Genomic DNA, 12,964 nt, shown 5'->3' on the forward strand with positions numbered 1-12,964 from the left:
CTCATTTCCCTTGTGCTGCTTATGGTAGTTATCTAGGCTCTGAAGAGTGTCCTACCTGCTAGTCTCTAGCTTTGATCAAACACTTTCCAAATGTCTTCTGATTCTTTTACCTGCAGCTGGCATATTGTGTACATTGACCTGTCTGGAAAGAGCAGAAATGCAGGCTAGCCTATTTTCATGTACCATTGTTTTGGATACAACATTTCTGTTTGGTAGGGGAGGGGGGTGCCACTTGTAGTAGTGATTAGTAGCAAAGATGGTCCTAATGTAACTCTGATGGAAGCTGGTAACGGTACGGGATTTAAAAAGCAAGTCTTGGAACAAGAGTGCAGCAGAACCTTCTGGGAAGGAGAACAGCAGGCAAAGGCTTTGACCTTATTCATTCATCCCTTCTAAGGATGCTGGAAAGGTTTAAATGTACTAACTTGCCAAAATTCAGTGTTTGACATTTATAACTGAAAAGTAAATAGCTAAATAAGGAAGATAAAGGAAAAGCAAGTCTTGACTTTAATATTTGATTACTCTGTGACACTAGGGGCCTGGAGACCAAGACATACAATGAGAAGCTGACAGACTTGAAACTATTCAGCCTGGAAAAGAGAAGGGGGGGGGCGGACTTGGTGGTAGTCTATAAGTATATCAGGGCATACATCAGGGCTTGGGAGAGCATCTATTCACCAAGGACCTCCAGGGGAGGACAAAAAATAGTGGGCACAGACTGATTGAAGATCGAAGATCGCTTCAGACTAGATATAAGGAAAAACTTCTTTACAAGTCAAGTGTCAAGGGTTTGGAATGGGCTCCCCGCCAGAGGTGGTACAGTTATCCACCCTGGCTATCTTCAAAAAAACATCTTGACACCCACCTTGCTGGGGTCATCTGATCCCAGCAGTTTTTCCCACCCAAGCGCAAGGAGGCTGGACCTGATGATGTGTAAGGTTCCTTCCAGCCTCTAATAACTATGAAACTATTACTTAGGTATAGATGTCTTTTCATTTAAATCATCTTTAAATAGCTGATATTAAACTCTTAAGCTCAGTATTGCCGAACTCAAACTTTGGGGGGTGGTGTGCACATGGGCAGAGGTCTTTTTAAAAAAATATCTGTAGGTTTTTTGCATTCTGTCTTTTGAGCCTTTAGGATTCAGATGTCCTGGCTATTCCCCCTCTCCCCACACACTAGAAACATGAATGCCAGATGTTAGGTAAACCTCCATGTATAAAATAACTGTATACAGTATCAAGAGTTATCTCTCACTACAAGTTTATTGCTGTAGATTCTTATTGCAGCATTACACTGGGTGATATTTACAGGGCAAGCCCTTATTTCATTAGAACTTTGAGACTTTCACTGTTGAAAAATTACCATAAAGCAGTGTTTGTCAACCAGGGTGCCTTGAGGTCCTTTCAAGGGTGATATGGGTTGCTATAATGTTAGCAGTGTTAAGTATAGAAGCATGATTCACAAGATAAACCCATAGTTTTCAAACAGAAATCCATAGTGTTGAAAAATTCTGATCTTTCATGGTCTTTGAGTTGTTTACAACAGAAGAATTGCTCTGTTATTTTAATGCACTGAAAAAACAAGTGACGACTAAGAGTATGCATTCTTCCGAGGGGTGCCATGAGTAAAAATAAATAAACTGAGAACCGCTGTCCTAGAGCTACACATTTAAGTGTCACAAATTATGTTGTCTATTTTTAGACCTGACCTCACTTGTATTCTTTTCCTGCAACTCTGCTTGCTTAAACAAACATTTAAGTCTTACTTAAAGGGAAGAAAAAAGGGTGAAGGTTAGAGGATTGTTTCTAGCTTGTAATATCAAAAGCTTTGTTAGTATATAACTCCTGTCCATAATACTATATTTCTTTGAATGTGATGCACTCAAATATTCGGATACTCTTAAAATAAATAAATAAATAAATAAAAAAAATAAACAATTAAAACGATAAAGCAACAAACAGCTGCATTTGCAGGGATACAGCCATCACGATGGATGTAAGAACTCCTCCCTCGCCCACCTCAGATTTGAAAAGCAGACCATTTTTTTTGAAAGAATTGGGTATACTAGGGTTTTTTTCCAACCTCCATTTCTTGTGCTTCATGTTTCTGAAAAATTTGGAAAGACAGTAAATATATTTTTAAGCATTTCACTTTTTTTTTTTTTTTTTTTAATTCAGTTTTATGTACAGTTGCCTTGAATTGGGGCTCCATGAACATTTTCAACAGGGAAAGGTGTTACGGGTCTTGAAGTATATCAGATCATGTTGTTGGTAGAAATCTATCAATTTTGTTGTATAGATTTTCTGCAGTTTATGTACTCTAGTAATAAATTTTTTATGGAAGAGACTAACTATATTCTTAATGTAAACTTACATGTGCTATCCTTTTTCAGTTTTCAGACATTCTGGAACAATAGCAGGAAATTGCTCTCCCTGTTCAGTTCAATGGGGTGTTGTATTTTAATGTAATTATGACTATTTAAGTGCTAGCATGACTAATAATCACACACTTGGTCATTTTACTAGGAATTTGTGATAGAAGCCTATCACTTCTAGCTACAATATTAATAGCATAAGCTATTTGAATTTGTACTCTAAAATTTTAGAATGATCTCAGATTTTTTTTTTTATAGCATTGATTAATTAATGGAATATAACCTCGGCATCCTGGCCTACTCGTAATTTCCCTAGCCATTGCTTTCTCTGTTTGAGAGAGAGCAGCTGCAATTGCTCATAAGACACGTTGACTGTTTATTTAGAAAACAAAAATGGAATTAATGCATCTTTTTAAGAAAAGAAGTTTTGACCTCCACTTTTTTTTTCACTTGCTCCTTATCTGATCTTCCTCACAGATGGTAACGAAGAGAAACTAGCATCATGGGACTCTCCAACTCTGCAGGTCTTCAAGTAAAAGATCTATATATAATACTGACGGTCACAACTTCTGACACCGTCTTCTACAATATAGTACTGCTATTGCAGACATAGTATTCATCTGGAATGAAGCTAATCCTTGTGAAGAGGACCAGCCTAAAATAGGGTTTAATTGCAATGTGTGTTTAATGGATCTTGTGTTGGCTCTGGTCATAGGGTGTGCATTTGTCTCCAGTTGAATATTGTTTGTGGGTAAGTGAGATTCTTGTTAATATCCTTTTTTAATTACATGAAAATATAAATTATTTCCATATTGAAATTGTAGACTTCATTGGTGCAACTTAATTTATCCATCTACTTTCCTAGTGTAAAATTTGTCAGCTGCAAAGGGAGTTAAAGTATGCTAGGTTCCTTATGAATGACTCTAACTTCAAAAATATATTTTGTTAAAAATCGCTTTAGTGGCATAGGGAAAAATACATCAGTTTCAGAAATTTTAAAGGACTTTTTTAAAGCATGGTCCCTTGGGTTGGTTAAGCCATATTTTAGTGTGTTTTAATATAATATAGTTTCAATTTTTGTCAACCTACTGACACACATTCTTCTAAGGCAAAGATACTGTTGTTCTTGTAGTGTCTCATCTTGGATTATACCATATGCCTCAGGTATACAAGATAGAAGGGTTTGAATAGGAGTGTCAGGGACTATGCATGGCCTCAGCTATACTTTCTAATGCTACTATATAAAGGCAGGCAGCCACAACACCTTTATGTTTCTCTTTTGCTGTTTTTGGTAATAGCAAACCAGAAAACTGTCTTACCTGCTAGTTTCTAGTGTTAGTTGTTCTCCAAAAGTGTTCTGATTTTTACCTACAAGCTGGCTTGATGTACATCAGCCTGACCCAATGAAGGTTATTGTACAAACAAAGCATTCCTCAGCCCCTTGCAGACTGAAAAAAATCAAGGTCTATCTTTTCTGATGTCTGATGGAACCAGTTTCTTGAATGGGGTGCACGACTGGGTGTGTCCTCTAAGTGATTCTCAACCTTTTAATATCTCAGGCACTCCTCGGGAGAACTCCAGCTCTTTGTGTGTGGTAGTTTCAGAATTCCTCAAGGGGGGGGATCTTCTTCGTATTTGTCCTCCTATCAGAAACATATTTCCTATATGGGGCCTCAGTACTACCTTCTTAGGTTAGGAAGAGAAATTACGCACAAACTGGTTTAAGTGATCAGAAACTGGTTTTAAACCTGTAACAGAACATACATTCAGTGCGTGTAAACCAATTTAAAAATGACTGAAACTGGTTTAAGATGAACCTGGATGGATGTAGTATCAGACTTAACTGATTTAGGTTAAATTGGTTTACTGAACTTCTGTCCCAGATCCCATCCAGATTCAAGTTAAAACTAGGAGCTAAATCATAGCCCCCCAGCATCCCAGCCTGCTTTTCTAGCCCTGGGCTGTGCTGTCTGCTTCAGCAGAGAAAGTTGGGGGGCAGGAGAGGGAGGCAGGGACTGCACACTCAGGCAAACCCCAGCTGGGGTCTGAGGCCAGGGGGGAAGGTGGGGCGGTTAAACTGAGCTTGCCCCAAGTAAAGAGACGCCCTGCCTTGTTAAAAACTTACTGCTGTCTGCAACTGTGCACTACAAATCCCAGAGGCACCTGGAAGTAGGAAGAGGAAGTGATGAGCCAGAGTCTTGCTGGTATAATTTTAGACTGCAAATCCCAGGGACTTTGGGGGCAGCAGGAAGAGGAAGCAAACACACAGCCCATGCTGGCTACATGCCAGAGAGCCATGCTGTAATACCCCCTGGCTTCTGGTCTGAGCCACTGCAGGCATGTGGCTACATTTCCTGAATCAAAAGTGAATGTCTATTTATTTGTTTTTCAGTTTAATCTCTGCAGTTTAGACTAACCTACAAAGACTGAATCCATTCAGCCTCAGGCTTTTTGACCTTCTGTCCTTAGCCTTAATGCTTACGGGCATGCTTTTTGATCCATGGTATGGATTGCTGAGTGTGTTTGACCAACCATACTCTTCTTTAGATCATGTTGGCTTAGACAGTGAGCATCAAGATCTAGATTGGTCTCTATAGTCCATTACCTTGTCAGTTTCCTGCAATAGCTTCTTTTTTTGCCAGTCCTGAATGCCATGTGCCTTCAATATGTTCTCTTAACTTAGACTCCCCTGAGCCTTCTAAACTGTCTCCACATCTCTTTGTAGTCATATACAGGTCATCAGAAAGTCCAATCACATTTTTGTAGAGAATCATTAGGTGGATCATATCTGGTATCAGGTAGCCAGTGAGCCTCTCCCACTGAATATATAGGCAGATTCTGCTTCAGGAACATGTTAGTCTTACATTTTGTACTGTTGCAGTTTTGGTAAACAATGCTTTAGCTATGAAGGCCGGGTTAGATGCCAACTTTAGGGAAGCAACACTTCAACTCAAGGTAAAACTAGGGGACAATGGGCTCAACAATTTAACGGTCAGATGGGTGGGAAACTGGCTGAGAGGTCGGACCCAGAGAGTACTAATAGACGGATCTGTGTCGACCTGGCAGAAGGTAGCCAGTGGAGTCCCCCAGGGTTTAGTACTTGGACCAGTGTCCTTCAATGTCTTCATCAGTTATCTGGATGTGCGGGTGAAAAGCACACTGGCAAAGTTCACCGATGACACTAGGCTTTGGGGAAGTGCAGTCATTCCTCAGGGTAAGCTGATAATCCAGGCGGACCTAGACTGATTAGTTAGATGGGCGGACCATAACCAGATGCTGTTTAACACTGTGCAGTGTAAAATGCTCCATCTGGGGAGGAAAAATCCACAACAAACTTACAAGCTCAGTGGTGCTACACTACTTAGCACCATGTCTGAAAGGGACCTGAGGGTCATATTTGACCATAAAATAAATATGATCCACTGCTGTGATGCTACAGTTAGCAGAGCAAACAATATAATGACGTGCATTAACTGATGCATCTGAAGCAAAACTAAGGAAGTTATTCTCCTGCTCTACTTGGCATTGGTGAGGCATTAGTGAGTACTGCATTGGCATTGGTGAGTACTGCATCCAGTTCTAGGCACTACACTTCAGGAAGAATGTAGAGAAGCTTGAGAGAGTCCAGAGAAGACTACAAATGATTAGAGGCCTGAAGTGCAAGCCGTATGAGGAAAGGTTGTCAGATATGGGACTGTTCAGCCTATAAAAGAGAAGACTTTGAGGGGATTTGGTGGCAGCTTACAAATATGTTAGGGGAGAGCTTCAGGGGCTAGGTGAACAACTATTCACCAAAGTGCCCCAGGGGAAAACCAGAAGCAGTGGTCATAAACTCCTAGAAGAAGGTTTCAGACTGGATATAAGGAAAAACTTCTTCACAGTTCATGTGACCAGACTCTGGAATAGACTCCCAGCAGGTATGGTGCAGGCATCTACCCTGGAGCTCTTCCAAGAGGAGACTGGATGCATACCTTGCTGGGGTTATTTGACCCTAGCAGTCTTTCCTGCCTAGAGCAGGGGAGCTGGACCCAATGATCTCACAAGTTACCTTCCAGCCCTAAACTTCTGTGAATCTGTGAGAACTTTGATATCGCTACAATTCTTCACTCTCATGAACTGGGAAGGATACTGTGTGCCAGTCCTACAGTTGGATTCACATTCACGCATTTAAAGAAGAAAGAATGGATATTTATCTCAGTTATTATATGCTGTTTTGAGATGGCTTGGTTGCATCTCACAGTCTGTGCTTAATCTTAGCTTTATAGAGACTTTGTCAATGTAGGCTCTGATTTGGAGAACCCTAGTGAGGCAGGGTTGGCTGTATTGCCTTTTGTGTTCTCACAAGAGCGCTAGGAAATACAGAATGTGAAGTTTGTTAGGATTGGAGGGAAGAAAATTTAAGACTTTGAGTACATGAGGTGCATGCAGTGGGATCCACGCTAATTGTACATCACAAATAATCACTAGTATTGAAGAGCAAAGGGATGAGAAGGGACAGACCTGCTGTTCTCTGTTCCATGGGTAACTTTCTGTAATGTGACAGAATATTTGCTGCTTCATTTGTATGAAAAATAACTGCAATATCCTTTCCTTTGAAGTCAGACAAGTTCTCTGAAGTCACTTTTAAAGGAACGGTGTTCATTTATGTTTTCATTTTTTATTTTTTTTAATGCATTCTTCTGTCTAAATGGAGATGTCTGACAGACCTTTTTTCCAGTGCAGCAAGCATTGAGACTTGACAATTTCTCATCTGTAATACCATATAACAGTAAAGACAGCATTTTTGTTCTGAAAGTTACGGAACAGAGACACCCAGGTTTAAAAAAAGTAATCCCATTATGAACTAAAGAAAAAAATCTTAACCCTATATGTAGTTGGTGTAAATGAAGAATTTGATAAACTGCTTATGTAAGTTTCCTTGAGAGAAGAAATGGTGGTTTACTGTTCTGTAAATAAGGTAATGTTATGTACATTATTTGTGATAATGTATTTGTATATCAGCAATGTCTGGGAACAAGATACCCAACATGTGGAACAAAGTCTAAATGCTACTTTCAGTTTTCAACTTTTTTTGCCAAAGTGTAGCAAGGAGGGAAGGGTGGAGTTTCAGATAATAAATAAAAGCCTACCTGGTGCAGCAGTAATTACTCATGAAGTAAGAAAAGCATTATCACAAAATTCTTCGGATTAGAAGAAAACCATCCTTTATTGGCATCAGGTGAAAGATTCAAAAGACTCCAGGTATCCATTTGCTATAGATTAGGGGTACTGAATCTTTTTGCCTTGTGGGCCAGATGAGTAATGTCTGGTCTCTCCACTGGCCATATCAGGTTGGTGGGCCCAATCTGACCATATGGTGGGGAGAGGAGCTGTGACCTCGCTCCTGACCCAGCTGTGCAGGGTATAGGAACTTGGCAGTAGGGAATGGGTGGTAGTATTAATTGCCACTGCTTCCCTGCCACCACATTTCCGAACCAATAGGGAGTCCTGTGGGGTGTGTCATGCTTGTGCCATGGCTGTGCATGCCAAGGGTTGAGCACTCCTGCTATAGACTAATGGAAAATCTCAGTAAAGGAATTTACAAACTTGAAAGGCTCCAAAAGATGTGATAGATTTAGTCCTAAATTATATCCTTTTGAAAATCATATTGATCATATGTAGGCCCCAGTTCTGTAATCATATTTGCATCAGTATGGAGCCCTGGAATTAAATGAGAGAGAGGTAGAGAGAGGGGTAGAGAGAGCTGGATAAATCAAGGTGCATGCAAAAGACTGAGTGGAGGGATGTATATACAAAGATTGACTGCCTGACTTTCACATGGGTCCTGTGAGGTTTCAGGAGTCTACTGTGTAGAGCTCACAACAGGTTCATAGGCTAGGCTTGGAATTTTTCAGTATTTTGGACCATACTCAAGGTAGTCAGGATGCAGTAGAGTTGCACCTGCTCACATCTGTTCTGCATTGGCATTGAATCATAGTTTTTTTGCTATGGTTTGTTTACAAACTTGAATTATAATAAATAATTAAATGTGCATATCCCAGTGAATCAAATAGGCTGACCAGGTTAATTTAAAAAGTAGTCTCTTCAAATAAGTATTTTAACAGGAGGAAAAGGGACCTGTTTTTAAAAATACCTTTCTACAAAACAATAAATGTTTCATTCAAAATAATGTGAGTTTGACTAACTTGGTTTTTTGTTAATTTGGGAGGAATAAGGAGAGGACTTTCCTAGGACTGGAAGTGGAAAAACTCATCCTCTTGAACAGGTCTGCATTGGTGAAGACTTTTGGGAACATAATTTGCATAATTAGACCCAAGTCCTAAAGAACAGGTTTTGTTATTTAAGACTGTAAAGTAAATGCATTGGTGGAGTGGCTGTTGCATTAATCTTTCTCCCATGCGAGATGCAGCTAATGACTCTTGGAGGCAGGTATACCAATTTCTGTGAAGATGAGGGGGAGGATAGTCTGTTACCTGTTTTGCTTACATTGGGGTGTCAGACTTACTTCATGGACTATATGAGTTGCTTGCAGCACTGTACCTAGACTCCTGATGACTCTGTGCGAACTTTTAGTATTGGGGCCCCCCTTCACCAGAGATGATGATGATAATTATTTTCACCATTTTTGGCCCCCCTTTCTGTCTGGGTCCTGGGCAGCTGCTCGGTTCACCCACACCTGTATCCAGCCCTGGTTGTATGGGGCGGGTAGCGTGCACATTGGATCTGGCCCCAGAGCTGGTCCAGCACATGATGTATATGATGTGAGAGTCCAGTCTGAGACCAGTGGGTAGCTCCATGGACCAGATGGTGGGAATCTGCAGGTCGTATCTTGCGTGCAGGCCGTATTTTTGAGACGCCTTTTTGATCTGGGGTGTGGACATAAGTAACAATTGAACTGCTTCCAGATGACACTCCTTGTGGACTGGTTCCCAGTTGTTGTAGGTCAGACGGGTCCACATGTAGCATTTTAGGTAGATGGTCATCATTTAAGCACGGATGTTCTGTGGTTCCATAACCAGAGAGTGGGAGTGAGCAACTGTCCTACAGTGCCTCTCAGTGGGTAAGTGTGTGGGGAGGGAGCACTTGTAGCTATACTTTGGGGACTCCAGGGGTGTGGATGACCTGTTGCTGGGAGTTTGGGGGGCAAGGAGGTCACTTTTCTGCTTTCCATTCTCCCCTAAACATGAGTTTAAATAGACTTCAGTAGCCTGCACTTGACTGAGCTCTGTTGTGTGCTTGCCTGACTTTAGAGTACCTAGGAGGGGGACAAACTGCTTAGACCCATGTTTTCAGTTCCCAGAAGGTTGGGGGGCACGAGGGAGTGAGGACACAGCTGGTTGTTAGAAAAAGTTTTATTGAACAAGTAGTGTGACAGCTCTCATTGGTTTTAAGTGCTAGCAAACAGGGCAGGGAAAAGCCAGGCCAGTAGAATTCTGGCTACATGCCAAAATGGCCAGAGGCGGCGGGGAGCAGTGCAATATGGGATGCCTGGAGGACCTACCAGACCCAAGTTGCAGAATACTTGGTGGCCATGTGTGATAGGGAACAAGTTTAAAAGTGTACTCCATTTTCCAGGTACACTTTTTAAAAACTGTTCCAGACAGCTTAAACCAGTCAGCTTTATCAGGCTCATATCCCTTAAACTGAATTTAACTTGATCTGTGTGCGTGTGTATGTGCGTGTACGCACGTGCGTGCGTGTGTGTGTATGTGTGTGTTAGTGCAACAGGTGAGAAGTTTAACTTTATTATTCATATCTCTTATATGCTTATATGCAGTTGTAACTTATATTTGAGTTTTGTTTGTGCAGAATAAAATTAAATCCTTGATTAGTCAAATTATACGAAGTGATTTCTGAGTGTACCTGAACTCCTTTTCCAGAATGGATTTTCTCATGAATTGTATTATTTCCTAGGAAAGTTGCAGTGTGAATGGAATGGGTTATTTTGCCTATAACCAGAGAATACTTGTGTCATGCGGGGTATGGCTGAGGTTTTTATTTTTGACAGTATTTTTGCAATTTGCCAATGTACTGTGAATTTCACTTACAGATTTTTGGGGAGAAGAAGGCTGCCCTTATGTTGGTGCTGCTCTACAGATATTGCATGGTCTTGGGTCTTGCACTTTTGAGCATGTGGTACACCAATCAATATTGCTCTAGTGCTCCAATTTTTCTTTAATGTCTTTGGCAATGTTGATTAGAATACATCACCAACTTCTATAGCATGGTGCATAAAACCTTTTGGGTTGCTGAATCATGCAGGCAAAAAAGTTAATAAACTGTGAGGAAAAGTAAGCATTCTACAAAATGAAGGTTTTTATAATGCCTGGAGATGTGGATGATACTAGAGGTAGTAGATAATGGAGAAAATGCAACCTTTTAAAGAGAAATCCCCCACCAAGATGAGAGAGGGTGTCAGTATTTGACTGAAATGTCTTGTATCTGTTAAAAAACAGAATTATAGCTTTGTCTTAGTTAAAATATAAATCTGCAGGTTTCTCACTGGGGGAAAAGTAGTTTGAGACATGTCTGCAGATGACAATGTAAGGCAAAGTCCCAAAAATGAGCAATAAAATGTGCGCACATTTTGATCAAGAAATACTTCTGAACAGGTGTAATGCCTCAAAGATAGCCTCATTAACCACCTCATTAATTGCTACTCTTTTTTTTTACCAACTCCCTACAGGGATATTATGAAAGAAACTACACACTGGTGGTGGTAGAGGTAAGAGAGTAATTTTTTTCTGGAGACTTTTAATACAAGCTTTTGAGCGTGTAGGCAGTTCTGTGAGGATCTCTTTTATGTTCCCAAAATAGAAACATCCATGTATTTTGCAGCTGAGAGATGGTTCTGATGATAGTGTGAACAGTGACATTACGTGAGACTTGACTCTCTTATGGTTACAAGATGCCATTAGACTTCTATGGTCTGGTGTGGTCAGTGTCACGGAACAGGTATACTTTCAACATCAAGATGGGGAAAACTAATACCAAACACCTTTGGTAGAGTTGTAAGAAAGAAGCCATTTGCTAGGTTGCTGGTTATTGGTTACCACATTTAAACTATAGTTTCTCTAATTTCAACAGCTGTATTAATGTAAACAAAGACTTCCAGACTCTCCTTATTGGTCAAACTTAATTACAACTATCTTAGAACTCTGCAAATGATTATGTATGCATACAAACCAAGCTTGAGCATATTAGAAGTAGGAACATGAAAGGAAGATGTAAGTAAATGGTGCCACGTGATTATGCTAATAAACAGGTGCAGCTCTGAGCCTTTATAGGAGAAAGGGTGGGTGGGGGAGAAATCCTTTTATGCAAACATTGCACCTTCTGATTCTGGACTTTTTCCGGAGCTGGAGCAGGCTCTGGTGTAATGTAAGCCTAGTTTACTGTAACTTTGCTTTATTGCAGGGGCAGGCAATTATTTTAGCTGGTGGGACACTTAATAAGTTTTGGCTAGCTGTCAAGGGCCATAAAGGTAGCCCTGCCCCCTGGTTGCAATCTTGGGACTGGAAGTCCCGCTTCCTAACCCATGACCTCTGCCACTGGAAGTCCCTCCCTTTGCCCCTAGAAGTACCCCTTTTGGGAAGGGGATTTGCCATCCTTGGAACTGGGGAAAAAAACAAAAACAAATTTTGTACTAAAAATCAAACATCCACAATAATATATTTTAGTTTTATTTTTAAAAAAGTGTCTGGTTTCTATGCATTTGTTGTGTATAATAGAGGTGATTTCATAACGGCTCAAAATGAAGCCTAACTCTTGTATCTTGTGGGGGTGGAGGGGTGCATGGGCATGGGGTTTGTGGGGGTGGGGTGTGGATGTGTGTGTCTGTGGGGTCTGGGGGCATGTGTGGATGTGGATGGGTATGGGGGAGCTTGTGTGGTGGACTGTGGGTGGGTATGGGGTTTGTGGGGAGATGGGGTGTGCATGGGGTATGGATGTGTGTGCATAACAGTGAACAGGGCTCCCCCCAGAGGTGCATGGGTGTGCATTTTGGGGAGGGGTGTGGAGTTTGTTGGGGGAAGGTTATGGGTGGGTGTGGCCTTCGGAGAGTGTGTGATTGTGTGTTTGTGGGGTGTCACAACCCAAAAGGTGTGATTTTTATTTGTGTGCGCTTCGGCACTGCTAAATTGTCCCCGCTAAATTGCAGCTTCCTTGCACAGTGGAGTTTTCTGCTGCAGAGGAGAACCCCGGTGCAAGGGAGAATTTCCCGCCAATTTGGAGCTTGTTTTGCAGGGTGCATTTCTTTGCTGCAGAGAGGGGATGCTCGTTGCAAAGAGTTCCCGCCATTGGTATGCTAATTCGAGTCCCATTATTGGCCAGTTCTAAATTATTCACACGTGGCGGCTAGTGATTGGCTTGCTAGCCGTATAAAAGGCTTGAGTGGTTTCCGCCCAAGTTGGAGGACTCCACGAACAAGGGAGGAAGAGACGTCACGCTGTGTGAAGATCTCTAAGCGCTGCGGATCCTCACGGACCCAGTGCATTTGAAGCAGGCAACGGAGATCTGATCAATCTCTAGCCTCTCCCCGTCGCCGATAGAATTCCTAGACGTACCCCTCCCGCGCGCTACGAACCG

The 12,964-nt window shown here is 41.4% G+C and overlaps 1 protein-coding gene across 6 annotated transcripts in view; it reads left to right on the top strand.

Annotated features, from left to right (window-relative positions):
* PCMTD1 (protein-L-isoaspartate (D-aspartate) O-methyltransferase domain containing 1) overlaps positions 1 to 12,964 on the top strand; it is an 86,421-nt gene that overhangs the window by 18,852 nt on the left and 54,605 nt on the right. Inside the window, exon 2 of one of the 6 annotated variants that reach the window (XM_025214780.1) lies at positions 2,855 to 3,128. The exons of 4 other annotated variants lie outside the window; for them this stretch is intronic. The gene's annotated coding sequence lies outside the window, so the exon portion shown is untranslated. Of the gene's footprint in view, positions 1 to 2,854; positions 3,129 to 11,063; positions 11,103 to 12,964 lie in introns of all 6 variants that reach the window. One more of the 6 variants, XM_025214782.1, reaches the window with a different exon arrangement.

This window comes from Alligator sinensis, unplaced genomic scaffold (assembly GCF_000455745.1).
Source record: "Alligator sinensis unplaced genomic scaffold, ASM45574v1 scaffold1007_1, whole genome shotgun sequence".
NCBI lineage: Eukaryota > Metazoa > Chordata > Crocodylia > Alligatoridae > Alligator > Alligator sinensis.